At 30.0% G+C, this 16,897-nt stretch overlaps 1 protein-coding gene and 1 non-coding gene across 2 annotated transcripts in view; both read right to left on the reverse strand.

The window, feature by feature from the left end:
- LOC135267235 (uncharacterized) overlaps window positions 1-16,897 on the reverse strand; it is a 66,284-nt gene that overhangs the window by 39,209 nt on the left and 10,178 nt on the right. The gene's annotated exons all lie outside the window — the stretch shown is intronic.
- LOC135267950 (U6 spliceosomal RNA) lies at window positions 6,991-7,097 on the reverse strand. The gene has a single exon (XR_010336385.1). It is a non-coding gene; the product is annotated as a U6 spliceosomal RNA (small nuclear RNA).

Consider the following 16,897-nt stretch of genomic DNA (forward strand, 5'->3'; position numbering starts at 1 on the left):
AATTAATATCTCCGTCAAAACCGAGTTAAACTATTCGAAAATATGATAAATTTCTGGTCAAAAGTCAGCTAAATTGTTTGATATACAGTTACTTATTTGTCACACTTTCTCATAATCAGTGAACTTTTTGGTGAAAAAATGTTTGCTCAAAAAAACAAAATGAAATTTTGAGCGAGTTTTCACAAAAATTTGCAACATTTTGGCCAAAAAAAAACAAAATCACTCGAAAAAAATTATAATTTCGATCAAAACTTGAGATTTTTCGACTAACTTTGCAAAATTCTAGCTCCTTACGTCATTAAGTAGCTCTAAAAATGGTAAAATCACGATAAGGAATTTTTAAATTTATTTAGACAAAAAAATAAGTAAGCTGTAAATTATTGCTCAGACACAACATTTTTGGGTTTATTTTATCGAAAGTTAACGTCAATTCTGCTTAAATTTGGTGATTTTTAGAGCAATTTTGAGACAAAATCTTGGCTAAAAATGGGTAAAAAAAGTCGAAAAAGGGCACCTTTTCAAATCTTATTTTTTTATTTTTAAAGTAATTGAGACAAAATTTCTTAAAATTTTTAGTAGAAAAAAATTAATTATTGCCCAAAAAAGACCTATTTGGTTGAAATTTTGCTCAAATATTTTGATAAATGTGATAGTTTTTAGGATAATTTTTCCCTAACAAAAATAAATTGATATTACAAATTCTGTCTGGACGATGTTCTTTCAGATAAGAATTCCATGGCTCTGTGGACGCATTTTATTGCATTTATAAGTCTCTCTCACCTCTTATCGCTGTTTGTCCTGTATAATTATTATCAAAGATTTGACTTATAAATACCAAGGGCGTTACAACTCACGGTTCACATTCATTTTCCCGCTGATTTTTCCCATTGAACGACTTGAAAAAACAACAATGGTCTTAACTCATAATCAAATAATCAAGTATAAGGTATAATTCGTGTCCACCTATCACGAAATAACCACCAGACGTATCAATTTAATTGAGTTTTTATTTATTGTAATGGTGCATCGAGTGTCTAGACCAATTAGAATAAGAATTTAAAAATTAGTGACTCGTTTAATTAAGTTTTTGATAATTGATAACAACCCACCTAAACACATAAAATTTAAATTTTGTTACTAGTCATTGGTGTTTCGTTAAAAGATATTTTTGGCATGTTCCTGGCCTCTAGTTAGATTTTTATTGCAAAATTTATGTAAAATAATAAACTGATTTACAAGCTTTCTAAGGTAGTAAAGGCAAGCTTGTTTCAAACATAAATAATGTAATAAAACGCTTCAAAGAGAGAGAATTTAGCAAACTCTTTTGTTTCCTAATTCATTCATCTCGTAACAACAACGTCAAAAACATGACCCAGAAAAAGGCTTTTGTTGCAAATACGATTTTTTCTTTATTTGATTTGAACAAATAATTTTATTGCTTTTTGTGCAAATGACCTGAAATGCAAGTCACGAAGTCATGCCTTTTCAATATAAACAAATATCTCACGTCGAATTGTTTACAATGAAAATTTCAAAAATGACACTTCACTTTGTAATTTCTCTGATAGAGACTGAAATCTTTATAATAATCATTATTGTATTTGTTATTTTGAATTGAAAAAAATTATACAGGGTTAGTCTCCTAAAAGTATATCTGATTTGCTATTACATTTTTTCCACAATTATCATAATTAAATTAATTCACTAATTAGTCAAGTCACTGCAAAAAGTTACTATTTCTTATGAAAAAAAAAGTAAAATATTTACTTTAAACAGGCTCACCCTGTATATAAAAAACCTAAAGCAAATACAAAGTCAAAAAAAAGGTCACGCTACTTGTCTCATTTTGAAAAACTTTGACATTTTGATTTCGTTTATTTGTTTCTTGAATTTTCTATTATTTTTTCAAATCATTTTAGAGTAATAAAGTAATGTTAACATTTTCATTTAATTTAAGCTGAAACAAAAACTAAAAGTGTAAAATTACACAATTTTGATAAAAAAAACATGAAAAGGAATATGAAAAAAAGTATGCACAAGATGTTTAAAAAATGAATCTTCAGAAACCACCACTTGCAATTTAGACACTTTTTCTGTACATATTTTTTCTGAATTTTTTCTTCAATTCCTTATTATAATTAAAATTATTATATTTATTATGTCGATTTGGTACAAGCAATCCGTAAATGTGTAAGGAGGTTAGAAAAAAATGTTTACTTTTGACTGGCTCACCCTGTATATAAAAAAAAATCTAAACTAAATTTTTTCTACCGTTATTATAAGTGAAATTAATTTTATAATTATTTAGTAAAGTCGCTGCAAATTTTATTGTATTTCTTGTGCAATTTTAGTACAAGCGAAGGTTGAAAAAAATGTTTACATTTAACAGACTCAGCCTGTATATAAAATAATCTGAGCTAAATCACGCTGTATTTGTCTCATTTTGATAAAATCTGCTTATTTCTGCTATTATTGTTTCTAATTATTTTAAAATAATATATCAACAGTCTTATCTAATTGAAGCTGAAGCAAAAAAGAAGTGCAAAATTATTCAATTTTGGTAAAAAAATATGAAAAAAAAAATTTATTTATGTAAAAAAACATGAAAACAAATAGAAAAAGTGGTTTGTATACAGGGTGTTTCAAAAATTAATATGAGAAAAAAATGACTTATTTATGTAAAAAACATGAAAACGAATAGAAAAAGTGATTTGTATACAGGGTGTTTCAAAAATTAATAGTCAATTTTTTTCCAGTATTTTTTCTACATTGCGTTCAAAAAGTCTTTAGATCAACTCTTGCTGTGAAATTTTAAACGTATGTTGATTTCTTACGTTTGACACTTCAACAGAATATAACGATAATCTATCAAAGACAATACAAATCTGTCATTCTTATTCCACAGCAAGAGTTGATCTAAAGACTTTTTGAACGCAGCGTATATTTGTTATAATTAAAATTAATTGATTAATTAGTTAAGTCGCTGCAAAAATAGTATATATCATAACGAGTGACAATTTTGAAAAAATCTGCTTATTTTGATTTCACTTTTTTGTTTCTTCCAATTTTACAATTTTATAGTAAAACGCCAACAACGTTCACATAATTTTAAAAAAAACCTAGAAAAAAAGGAATTTATGCACAGGGTGTCCGAAGTGCGAATTTCTCAACCAAACAGAGTAAAAAATCAAAGCTAGGTCACGTTGCATTTTCCCGTGTTAAAGTGCACCGCCTCAATTTTTCCAAATTGTTCGCGCCCTGATCTAGGCCACACGAAATTGATTGGTTCGCACTCTCCATACCCATACGTCAAAAGTAGGCCACTGCGATGCAATCATCATAATTTAAATAATAAACGAAGAGAATCGATAAATTCCCGGAAACTTTTCAATCGGATGGACGCAAAAGCATCACAATAAACACGCCCATTACCCGTCGTCGTCACGACAAGGCACAGGGGGTGAACCACCCCATGTTCCGGGGGTGCATGGTACGGAAATTCCCGGAATTTCACCCACCAACTCGCACATACACACACTCACGGGAAGGGACTCGACGACGGCGGGCGCCGCGACGCTATGAGCAAGCGTCGTCGCTTTATGAGACGTCGGCCGAGTCTGCGCCCCCTTGGAGGAGCTCATATGAATGAAGACGGCGCATTGACAAATCGCGGTGGCCTTGAAATGGCATGGAAACGGGCGTAAACATCGGGGGAAACCCCGATTTTCGACTTTATAAAAAATAATAACAATATTGGGGGAAGCACCGTAGAAAAACATTTTTTGGGGGTAAAATATCGGGGATAAAATTTCGCCTTGTGGTGCTGTAATAGACTTGGTATTTTCCTTTCTACCCTTGTTTGTATATGGAAAACAGGACAACGGGGATGAGTTTGCACAGATGGGGACGAAATTAATTAAAAGTTGATGAACTTCAAGAGCCAAGAGTCGATTTTCAATTTCCCCTTTCGGGGACTCTGCATAATTTTGGTTTAGCGGAGATAAGTTCTAGTACAAGTGTGAGATAATTAAGAGGTTTTTTTTTGGAAATTTTTCGTCACAAAAGTGGAAAACTTGTAATAATAACAAAAGTTATCAACGAAGTTGAGAAATTGTAGTTTACTACTGACTGCGCCAATTAATTTATTATCACATTTATCATAAAAATAAAACTGTTGAAATTGTACACATATCAGAAGTTAGTTTTTTTAAGACAATTTCTCGAGATATTAACACATTTGAATTTTTTTTAGTTCGCAACTTTCACAAATCGTTAATTTTGTCATTTTTAAGTCTTCTGATGTGGTATTTGGAGATTAAAAAAAGAAAGCTTTAAGACTTCCTTTAAGTGTTCAAAAATTTCAAAAAAAAAATTTTTTTTATTTAAAATTTTGGGACGTCTTGTCGAAAACTTGAAGCGAAACTTTAATAATTTAATTAAAAAAAAACTGGTTTTAAAGAAATACTATTCATGTTTTACAAAAAAATTTCGTAGTAAGGTGCCATTAAAGAATTAATTCCGAAAGAAAATATTTTTGAATTTTGAAGTTTTTGAGTATATTTTTAAGCATATTTTCAGTTTTTGTACGTTTTTTTACTTAAAATTTAAACATATTTCCGTACGTTTTTTTACTTAAAATTTAAACATATTTCCATCATTTCTTTGTTAAAAAGTCCAAAATCGATTATTAGTCAGTGATTTTTTTGCATATGTTGTTACAAAAACAAGAAAAAATATGGAAAATCTAGAACAGAACTTATCGTTTTAGCAGTATGATAATGATAATAAATTTTTTGTAATATCAAAAAAATTTTAAAAAGTGGAAACTATTTAACATAGGTGTTCAAAATGTTAAAACAATGTTTGCAAAATGAAATTCTCCTTTATATAGAAGGTATAGAAAAGACAATGAATTTCATTTGGAACAATTAGTTAATGGTACTTGAAATTTTCCAAATATCAATAATGAAGATTCAAAATTTGAGAACTTTTTTTGAAATTTGAAAACGCCAAAAGACAGATCAAAGCTTTCTCCAACAAATTCCAAAATGCTATTTCATACTATTATCAATTATTGAAGAGTATGGTGTAAATACAAAATATTTTCCAAAAAGTATAATACAGTCGAACCTTCAATAACTAGAAATTTTTGATAAATAGCGATATTTTTTTACCTATTTTTTGCACAAAACCTTATTTAAGCATAGTTTGTCTTGCAATGACAGAAGAAATAAGAAAAAAACTTAAATCTTATTTTTCTTTCTTTTTTTTTTCACACAATTTTTCGTTATTTTTTACTTTTTTCGAGTTATCGAGGTTCGACTGTATTTATAAGATGACTAATGTTAGGTATAGAAAGAGGTTATAAAAATTATTTTAGAACATCTTCATTAATACAAAAATACAACTTTCTCTTAAAATTAGGAGCAATCGAAAGTACCGCCATCTTGAAAATATTTTTGTTCAACAGAAATATCATTATTGAAACTCAATACTTCTAACAAAATAGTCAAGTATTTTTCGAAGTATTTTTCGAATTTTTAAAAATCCAATAATTTTTATTAAAAAATCAAGAAGAGCAAAAAGTCTCACACTCACCGCTTCGTTCGTCGTACGCTAAACAACTTACAATAATAATTAGGTAATAAAAGACAATTCCAACCAATAGTTTTTAAAAAATTTGAACAATTGATACAAAAATAGAGAAAAGGAAAAATACTTCTCAGAATGAAAGACAAACATTGAAACCGATATTGTGTTCACATCTAACAAACTCAATTCAGCAGTTTTCCGCGATAAAATCCCTTCAATCCAACTTCTACATGCAATAGAATCAATTTCCTAATGCAATAAACTTTTATGGACTTATCCAACCCTTCCTCACAATCAAAACAACCCTCGCCTCTAGCCACAAATCCCCCAATTAACCACCCTTAATCCTTCCAACGCCTACTTAGCCAAGTCCGCTCTCTCCTCAGGTAACCTGACCCAAGCCCTTTTACTCCACCTAATTAATAACGCAATGAACTAACGGAGTCATAAAGCAAAAGAACGAACAATGTAATAATCAGAACTTTGGTTTTGCAACGAATGGGTGTAGTGTGTGACTCTATGCCACACCTCGATTAATACAAATACCCTTTGACACGCCATAGTGTTGCATTACGTCATGAAATTTACTCAAATTCATAATCAGACGACTAGATTATTGTAGGCGAACTCAAAAATTCGATTTTAGCAGTGATATAAATTAAACGGCGCCAGTGAAACGTGCGTGAGGTGGCCATAACAAGCGCCACCTATCCGTCAAGTTCCAAAAGTGGGGAAATGAGCTCGGTGTGGAACGTGGCCACATCTAGCGCACGCTGGTGAAAGTTGGAGCAGAGAGAGCTGCCTAAAAGGTGTGCATCTTGACTAAGTATCAATAAATTACTTGGATTTACTACTGTATACAGTTTGACCTAATTTTTGAGAGGGAATCTTGCAAAATAATTAAAAACAATTTACAAAACAATCAAGCAACAATTTTTTGCTCAGTTTTGAACGTCTTGTGATTGGTCTGGGAGTTCAATATCCCTCCAATATCCAATGGCAAACGTTTTAGTCGTTTTGTAATTTTTTGTGCACCAATTAAACAAGTAGGAGGTGATTTTTATATTTTTATTGGTCAATTACTCATTCCTGAGACAAATGAGACACCAGTGAACCGGTTTAAGGGCCGGTTTTTCTCACAGTACGTGATTTCGCCTTAGGTGCGAATAAAATGGTCAATTTTGTTTAGTTTTTTTAATAGTTTGATTTTTACACAAAAAATAAGAATCTTAGAAAAGTGGTTTTGACACGTCTATGTAAAAAAAAATTATCCCAAAATCAAGGCTGATACAAAAATTGTTTGATAAATATTTACAATAAGTTTATAATTATTTAGTATAATTTTTGTTGTTTTGGTTAAAAATTTAAGTTTAAAAAATGGTGATAAAAATTTTGCAAAAAAATGTGGAACGCTTCACGATTTTGCGTGTCATCCTTGCGCAGGGGCCATGCTAATCTTCTCTGTATCGTTCCAATTTTAGTATATGTACCGCCGAAGCGAGTACAAAAGTCCCACCTTTCCAAATTGTATTTAAGCTCAACCCTGTCCGTGTAGCAGTAGTGAGATGTAACCGCGTTTAAATTTCAGCGCCGTCCTGATCAATATCGGCTCGTATTTCCATGGCCTACTAATTGTGTAAAATGTTGGTAGCTAAATACCAACCTCGATATTCAGATCATTAACGATGTGTTTAATTGTGAGGCAAATGTGTCTCTCTGATTGATAAAAAGATAATTTTATTTGAATGAATGTTGTTGCAACGATTAAGTTTCTCACGCATATTCCTTTCACTATTATAGTTTTGATTTCGCTTTCTGTGAATTTGTATTTTTAGCAAGTTGAACTTCACTTGTACTGTAAATCTACACATGGTAAAACAAATTCATAGTATTTTTGTTATGCATAATTATAAAAAAAAAACAAGAAACAGGTTGATTTTATTTTTGTAAATGTAGAACGTAAGTTACTTCATTCTTATACACTACTTTATCTCTCTAAAAAATGTAATAAAAAAAAAGAAAAAAAAACACTTAATAAGATAACACAAAACATAGTTATAAAGTAGTCACTTTAAGAACCTTTTGTGTAAAATTATCCTTAACTTTTTTATTTTTTTATTCTTTTGTTGAGTTTGTTGAATTCTGGAAGAGGTCACTTTTATTTTCATATTAATATTATTCGTTTTTTTTAAATACTGCTTCAGATAACTTTTACAGCCTGTTCCTCTCAAGTAATCAAAGTTCTTATAAAGATATTTATTTAAAAGTCGGTACTCGGCCACAATTCGCTGAGTTCTGCTCAATGAAAATATTTTCAAGATGGCGGCACTTCCGGTTACACCGGAAGTCGCTATCAACTTTCTTATTTTAAATAGAAAGTTATGTTTTTCACTGCGTTTTTAGATTATTTGAGTTATTTTAGGTGGGTTTTTATCAGCTTTCCCTATACCTAAGTTTAACCGTTTTCGGGATATTTAAGATTTTTGGAAAATTTTTGGATTTACACTTGCCACTTAAAAAATCGGTAACTCGCTTAGTTATAGAGATTTCGAAATCATATTTGGAGAATTAAAAGAGGAGGCCTATATCTACTGTTTAGTGTGTTCAAAATTGGAAAAGAAGTTAATAAACCCAAAAATTTTAAGGTTAAGTTTAGACAACTTCAAGTACCCATAACTTAATTTTTTTAAATGGGATGTTCCAATTTTGATTTTACTAGATGGAGGAGATTTTTTTTCTGCATCGATCTGTATTAGCATTCCCTATACCTATCTGTGATAATTTTCAAGTTATGTTGGTTTTTTTGACATTGTAGAAAATTTCCTACTGACCATAGCTATTTTTGCATAGCTTGCCATAAAAACATTTCTAATTAAACAAACGACAAACTCTGTTCAAAAATTGATTGTCAGTCCTGTAAAAACAAAATAAATTCATTAACTTTTGGTTTGAAAAAATTTAATTTCTCACATTTTTTCAATGTATGAAAAAAAACCTATGGTTAATGAATTTCTCAATCCCAACAAAAATTATGTAACTTGAAAGCGATTAAACATAAGTGTAGGGAATGCGAATACAGATCTATGCAGAATGAAATTCTCGACTATTCAATAAAATGAAAAAAAAAATTGAGTTATGGGTGCTTAAAGTTCTACAAACTTAACTTAAAAAATTTGGAATTTGTAATTCTTTTTTAGAAATGTGAAAACACCAAAGGAAAGATCAAGGTTTCCTCTTTTAAATGAGCTTAAAAATATTTCCAAACTTTTAAAAATGACAGAGTTATCGATTTTTGAACTGGAAGGTGCAAATACAAAGAAAAAATTTAAACCATAAATATTTTGTAAACGGCTAAATTTTGGTATAGAGTAATCCAAAAACGCATTTAAAAATATAGCTTTCCATTTAAAATAATGTCTAACAAAATAATGTTTAACAAAAAGTTATAAATAAACATTTGTGATTTTAAAAGATAACATTTAATAATAACAATAATAATAATAATAATAATAATAATAATAATATTAATAATAATAATGAATAATAATAATAATAATAATAATAATAATAATAATAATAATAATAATAATAATAATAATAATAATAATAATAACAATAGGCCTTTATTAAGAGAAAATAAAACATAAAAATTAATAAATACATAAATTTCATTGTATGTTAAAATCTTTTTATCAGACCAAATATTTTTTCAAAATTTAGCAACATTATCTTTACTTGCAAGGTTATTTGTTTTCCTTATTTAAATTACGATAAAAGATTCATTATTGAATTTATGAACAGTGAATTTTTATTTATCCAAGCTTATTTTATTTACATATTCTTAATCTTCTGGTGTACAAAGAGATAATTTAGTGAACTCGTTTCTAATAATTTTTTTTCGTTTATTCTATTTATGTTTGTTGTTTAACATTCTTATGATATTTTTTAATCAGTAATGTGTGACGAGTCGTCAAAGAAATACATTTTTTTTAAATATTTAATAAATAGTTTATTTTAAGGAAGCAAAATTGCATTGAATCGTTCGGAAACGTCATGAAAATGATGTAAACATTTGACCTATGTTAAATCATCAATTAGCATAGCAACTTCTTGCAGAAAACCCGTTCAATAAAGCAATACCTACGCAATCGTTGATTGTCTTTGTCAACTTTAGCACCAAGTTCAAGACCAAAATCTGGCAGAAAGTGAACAAACTCAGCTCTTCTCCTCCCACTCCACACACGATCGAATGAATTTTGCATGTAAACGTGAATCACAAAACCATTACACAAGTAAATAAATTAATTTCGACATCCAACCCACTGCTGTTAAGTCCAGCTGGATATTTTAGTGTAAGTTTTTAATTACTGGACGCATTTCTCCAATTTGGAAGGAAACTCAAAGAAAGTCGTCTGAGAATTTGGTTATATTGTGTGAGTTACTTCCGCAGCATTGACCATGAAACTGAATTCGTGGGCTGGTGGAGGTTACAATTAAATGAAAGAGAAATTTATCCCAAGTGTGAACAATGACTCTGACCTGATTTTTGGCGAATGCATTTTTCAGCAAAAATCGATTTCTCGTGAGAGCTGTAATTGTTAATTAATTGACATGCAGATATTCAAGAGACTCCTTGAGTAATTGGAGTAGGATATTGCTCCTGATTAATACACTTTCACGAATTTGGTTTTTGTGGGATTTTTTGCGATGGCCAATGGACCGAGACAAGGGAAATGACTTTTTAATTATCATATTAAGAATGTAACCAACTGCCGCAGTTTGAACCAAGTCTATACTCGTTCGAACAATGCCCCCATCAATGTTTCACGACTAAACCAAGTGTCAATATCGCGTGAAAAAGGCAATCGTTCCCTACTTGGAACGCGACTACAGCACTGGCCATAATAATAAAACAATAAAGAGGAAAATGCCTCCTCAATGTTTTGCGCACGGAATTTACCAAAAAAAGGTTGCAAGGTTAAAAAAAAAATAGTTTAAACATGAACCAAATTAGCAAATGGATAATTTACTCATTGTTACAAAGATGGAATAATGTAGGCTTTCAACGCTCACTAAACTTACAATTTTAAAAGAAGGAATCATTTTCCAATCATTTCCCAAAACTCAAAAACTGGCGCACCAACTCACTGGTACGTTATTAAAAAGCAAGTACAGATTATGGGAAAAATGTTGAAAAAATTCCTAAAGTCATATTTTAAAAAAATCTGGAGCTACAAACTTATTGTGTTAACTTCTTTAGTTTTCATTATTTTTTTATGTTTCTATGTTTCACACCAGGTACTCGTTCCGTAACACAACGATGAATAATTATTTTTAAATTTACTATCAGATTTTAGCAGTTTTTTTAATTTAAAATAATTAAAATTCATCCAAAAAATCACAATTTGTAGATGTGCCAACACTGGGAATTATTTCCTAGGAAACCGTTTCAAAAATAATTTATTTTTATTGTTGCTCAAATTCTATTGCGATCATGACTGTTAGACAACGTTGCCACATATCATTTATCTAAAGTCCGTTATTTATCAATAACTTTTATACAAAGACTATTTTTTACTATTTTTACCTTTATATGTAACCAGTTCTCTACCACACACCATTGAGTTGGTGCGCCAGTTTTTGAGCACGCTGTATTAACATTAAGTTTTTTTTTTTCAATTAATAAAATAATGTAGCTTAAAATCGTGTCAAAATTAAACATTTCAGGAATTCCCTGACTCCAATTTGTAATTACATCATGTTAAAAATTATAAAATTTAAATGCGAAATAAAAATAATAAATAAAAAACTTACATTTAAAGTGGTTAAAATACTAAAAAACTATAAGACTTAGGAACTGAAAAGCTTAGATAAGTTAGAGTTAATTTGCAGCTGAAACACAGAAAAACTCGAACACTGTACTTGTGAAAAGTTAAGAAACTTAAAGACCTATTAAAAACTAGAAAGTATGAAAAGTGAAAAAATTAGAAAACTGAAACACTGCCGTTCTAGCAACAGAATAAAAAACCAAAAACTGAAAAACTTTAACTTAATAAAAAACAAAAAAACGGACACTGGATGGAACTGGAACTGGAACTACACAATGAGAAACAAGAAAAGTTAGATCCTGAAACATTGAGAATCTAACAAACTAATAAACTAACTCAGAAGTTAAAAAATTAATAGGAATTAATAAGAAGGCTGGAAGGCTGAAAAATCGGAAAGAAAAAAAATCTGAAAGAAATACTTATATCCTGAGAAACTGAGAAATTTAGAAACCGATACGCTGAAAAGAAATACTTGAAAGCTGAAAAAACTGTAAAACTGAGAAATAGGTAATTTTTAACTGAAAAAATAAAACACTAAAAACTTAGGAACTTAGGTTGAAAAACTGGGAAACTGCAATATTGAAAAAATAGAAAACTGAAAAGTTGAAACTTAAAAGAAAAACTAAGAAACTAAAGCTGAAATACAGAAGAACTTAGAAAATTAAAAACTGAAACACTAAAGTAATTAAAAAACCAATAAGATATTGAGAAGCCCAAAAACATAGAAACTGAAGTAACAAAAATTGAAAAAGTGCTAAGTAGAGAATTTTTATTTGAAAGGGGAAAAAAGCTAAAAACTTAGGAACTGGCAATCTGTGACAAGCTAAAAAAACTGTGAAACTGGGAATATTCAAGCAGTAACTTTAAGTAACTTAAAAACTAAAACTACAAAAATTATAACACCGAAACTTTAGAAACTGTAATTTTGAAATAATGAGAAACTTAAAACTTGCAAAAATGAGAGACTGAGACACCAAGAAGCTAAGATAACAAAAAATTAAACCGAAAATGTAAACAACTATTAAAAAAATTCAAATAGAGAAATCTTTAACTGAAGAAAGAAAAAAGCTGAAAACCATAGGAACTGAAAATCTGTAACAATCTAAAGAAAAAAATAAGAATTGGGAACATTGGAACTTTAGAAAATTAGAAAATGAAAAAATGAAACAAACACTAAAGCAGCTAAGACACTAATAAGAGTCTGAAAGGCTGCAACACCTAGAAAAAAATTAAAGAGAGAAAAAAGCTAAAAAAGACCTATTAAAAACTAGAAAGTATGAAAAGTGAAAAAATTTGAAAACTGAAACACTACCGTTCTAGCAACAGAATGAAAAACCAGAAACTGAAAAACTTTAACTTGATAAAAAACAAAAAAACAACTGGAACTACACAATGAGAAACAAGAAAATTTAGATCCTGAAACAGTGAGAATCTAACAAACTCATAAACTAACTCAGAAGTTAAAAAATTAATAGAAATTAATAAGAAAAATCGGAAACAACTGAAACTTGGAACCTTCGAGTAAATGTTGGGAATTGAAAATTTACTGAAGTACTGAGAAATGAAGAAACGAAACACAACACTACTGAAAAACTGAAAGGATTATGAACATATGTAAATTTTGAGAAATTAGGTGGCTGAAAGGTTATTTCAAAATAAAAAATCATGAATATTAAGAACTGAAACGGTGAAGTACTGAAAAATTAAGAAATGAAACACTTGAAACTTTTGCAATACAAGTGTGAAAAACTACAAAAGTTGTAAAAACTAATAAAACTCTGAAATAAGAGACTAAGGACCGATTTACAGAAGTGTCATCAATTAAATGCGTGATTAACTGATCACGTGACCAATCTGAACAAATGTAATTGGTCCATTCCCGATGTTGACTTACAAATTAAATTTTAACAAGAGTAAAAAAGATGAGTCATTAATTTAATTCGTAATTAAATGCGTGATTAACTGATCACGTGACGAAATTGGAGCAGTTTGATTGGTCTATTAAATTTAAATAGAGCTTTTTATAAACACTGATAACGAGTTAATTTCAGGTTATAGTAAAAAACAAACGCATTTCTAACTTGACTCTTGACTTAACTTAGATATTTTCTTACTCAGACCGAAGTACCTAATTGAAAGAGCGGTTATTACTTAACTATAAGTTAACAGTAAGTTTAGGTTTAAGGTGATTTGACTCTAAAGTTAACTCACTATTAAAATAACAGACCCTAGAAACCAAAAACTATACAGCGTGCTCAAAAACTGACGCACCAACTCAATGGTGTGTGGTAGAGAACTGGTTACACATAAAGGTAAAAATAGTAGAAAAATTCTTTGTTTTAAAGTTATTGATAAATAACTAATTTTAGGTAAATGATATGTGGCAACGTTGTCTAACAGTCATGATCGCAATAGAATTTGAGCAACAATTCGAAAGTAAAATTACCGTTGGGGGCGCCACTGAGCTAGGTCGAAAACAGTAACCATAAATGGCGGGAAAATGTTTATTCGGATATTTTGAGCGTTGTACGAATTTTGGGGCTTCACAATTATTGCATTTCCTATGCGGAATGATTATTGTATCTTTGATGCAAGAAACTTATGTTGACAAATGAGAGATGACGAGGAAAACACGAATAACGAATGACTGTTTGGTTCACTTTCTTTATTGGAAAATTATTACAAAGACATTGAAAAGCCTACCTTTTGGCATAATTTACGTTAAAATGTATCAGCAGTTGTTAATCTTTATTGTAGTTTTGTAGATTTACCGCAGCATTTCATGATTTTTTCAGTGGAAAAATTTTTTTAAATTAAAAAAACTGCTAAAATCTGATAGTAAATTTAAAAATAATTATTTATCGTTTTGTTACGGAACGATTACCTGGTATGAAACATAAAAAAATAATGAAAACTAAAGAAGTTAACACAATAAGTTTATAGCTCCAGATTTTTTAAAATATGTCTTTAGGAATTTTTTCAACATTTTCCCCATAATCTGCGCTTGCTTCTCAATAACGTACCACTGAGTTGGTGCGCCAGTTTTGAGCACCCTGTATATAATTAAATAGTACACAAAACTTGTGAGTTAAAAACTAACATTTTAAGTTTTTAAGTTTCTCAGTATTTCAAATTTACATTTTGGTAGTTTTTCAGTTTTTCATTAGTCTTGGCTACTTTAGTAAATATTACATTTTGGCAGATATTTAAGTATTTCGGATTTTTTGGTACCTGACTTCAGCTTTTCGCGGAATTTTTTTTAGTTTTTAAGTTTTGACTTTTCTTTGACGATTTATTCGGTATTTTAATTAAAATCGTTTTCGTTTTTTTTTTAATAAATTTCAAAACTTGTACTGAAATTAAAACCTTAAAAAACCCGAACACATGGAATTGTTCCTAATAATGAATGTAGATTAAACTGCAAATACAAACAATGTGTTATTTTTACGACAATGGGTCAAGGTGTTGTTACGCAACCAACAAACCCAATCAATAGCACGATACCACCTTTCCACCCTCACCCCATGACCCATAACCCATATGTTAAATTTCATCATCTGCTCCAATCTAATCAATCTCAAGCGCCAGCTGTAACAGTGACTTTTCCCTCCCACAAAAAATACAATTTTCACAAATCACATAACATCATAATCCTGAAAAAAGGCGCGGCCCTCCAAGAACGAACGACAGCAGCGCCCACGCATTTGCGGCGCTTTTACCAACTAAATAAAGGAGCGGTTTCATTCGCAATCAATTTGCTTGCCTCCTGTCCAGCATTAGATGGGGAAATTCCTGCGACCTTTGAAGTGCCACGCCGGCCGTGAGAGACTGATATGCAAATCGTGTAATTGCGGGATTATATGAGGATCCAACAACAATACCAAAGGTACCGCTAGGGTCAGATGGGACGTAATTAATAGAGACGTGCGAAAGGAAGGAAGATTTGGCGACAACATGCGAGCGAATTTGTCGTTTACACAAGCGAATGCAACGATGAGCCACTGACCTCGGGGGCTCTTCATGAATGGATGGATGGGTTTGAGGTGGGAAATGCAAGGTCTCAACGATTTTATTATTTACGACGGATTTGGGTCAGCGACTGCAAGCGGAAGACAACACAAAATTGAGAAAAACTAATAAAAAAATCCTACCCATTTTTTATTCAAATTTTTTAATCTCTTTTTTTAGCCTAAAAACTTTAAAATTCTGTCTTGAAATCTCTAATCGTCACTTTTAGTTACTCAAAATTCCAGTCTCACAGTTTTCCGATTTTTCAATGTCTGTTTTAGTTTCGCAGTGTTTTAGTTTTTCAGTCTTTCATATTCTTAATTTTTTGTTTTTTTTTTCACAAGTGGGTTTTCTTAGTTTTTGATAACTGAGTTCGATTTGAGCACTAAATCTGTTCTACCATTTCTTGTTCAAAAATGTCAAAAGTTGCAGTATTTTCAGTGTTTCAGTTTCTGTTCTGATATCCTGTTCTAAAAATTCTCCTTTTTTCACTCTCTTATGAAAATTTAAGTGCGTGGCAAGAAAATTTCAATCAGCAAAAGTTTTAAAATTGTTCCTAAGTACTAGAAAAAAAAAAGATTCCAATAAATAAGCAAATAGTAATCACAAGAAAATTAGGAATCGACCAAGAAACTAAAAATTATTATAAGTGAAAAATAGTAAAATTTGTATTCTAAGGAAGGGAATTTAAAAGCCGAAAACTCGGGAATAAACATCTAAAAGAAATACTTGAAAGCTGAAAAAACTGTGAAACTGAGAAATAAGTAATTTTTAACTGAAAAAATAAAACACTAAAAAACTTAGAAACCTAGGTTGAAAAACTGGGAAACTGCAATATTGAAAAAATAGAAAACTGAAAAGTTGAAACTTAAAAAAGAAAAACCAAGAAACTAAAGCTGAAATACAGAAGAACTTAGAAAATTAAAAACTGAAACACTAAAGTAATTAAAATACCAATAAGATATTGAGAAGCTCAAAAACATAGAAACTGAAGTAACAATAAATTGAAAAATTGCTAAGCAGAGAATTTTTATTTGAAAGGAGAAAAAAGTTAAACACTTAGGAACTGAAAATCTGTGCCAAGCTAAAAAAACTGTGAAACTGGGAATATTCAAGCAGTGACTTTAAGTAACTTAAAAACTGAAACTACAAAAATTATAAAACCGAAACTTTAGAAACTGTAACTCTGAAATAATGAAAAACTTAAAACTTTCGAAAATGAGAAACTGAGACACCAAGAAGCTAAGATACCGAAAAATTAAACCGAAAATGTAAACACCTATTAAAAAAATTCAAATAGAGAAATCTTTAACCGAAGAAAGAAAAAAACTGAAAACCATAGGAACTGAAAATCTGTAACAATCTATAAAAAAACAAGAATTGGGAACATTGGAACTTTAGAAAATGAAAAAATGAGACAAACACTAAAGCAGCTAAGACACTAATAAGAGTCTGAAAAGCTGCAACAC

Source organism: Tribolium castaneum, chromosome 1 (genome assembly GCF_031307605.1).
Source record: "Tribolium castaneum strain GA2 chromosome 1, icTriCast1.1, whole genome shotgun sequence".
In the NCBI taxonomy this organism is placed as follows: Eukaryota; Metazoa; Arthropoda; class Insecta; order Coleoptera; family Tenebrionidae; genus Tribolium; species Tribolium castaneum.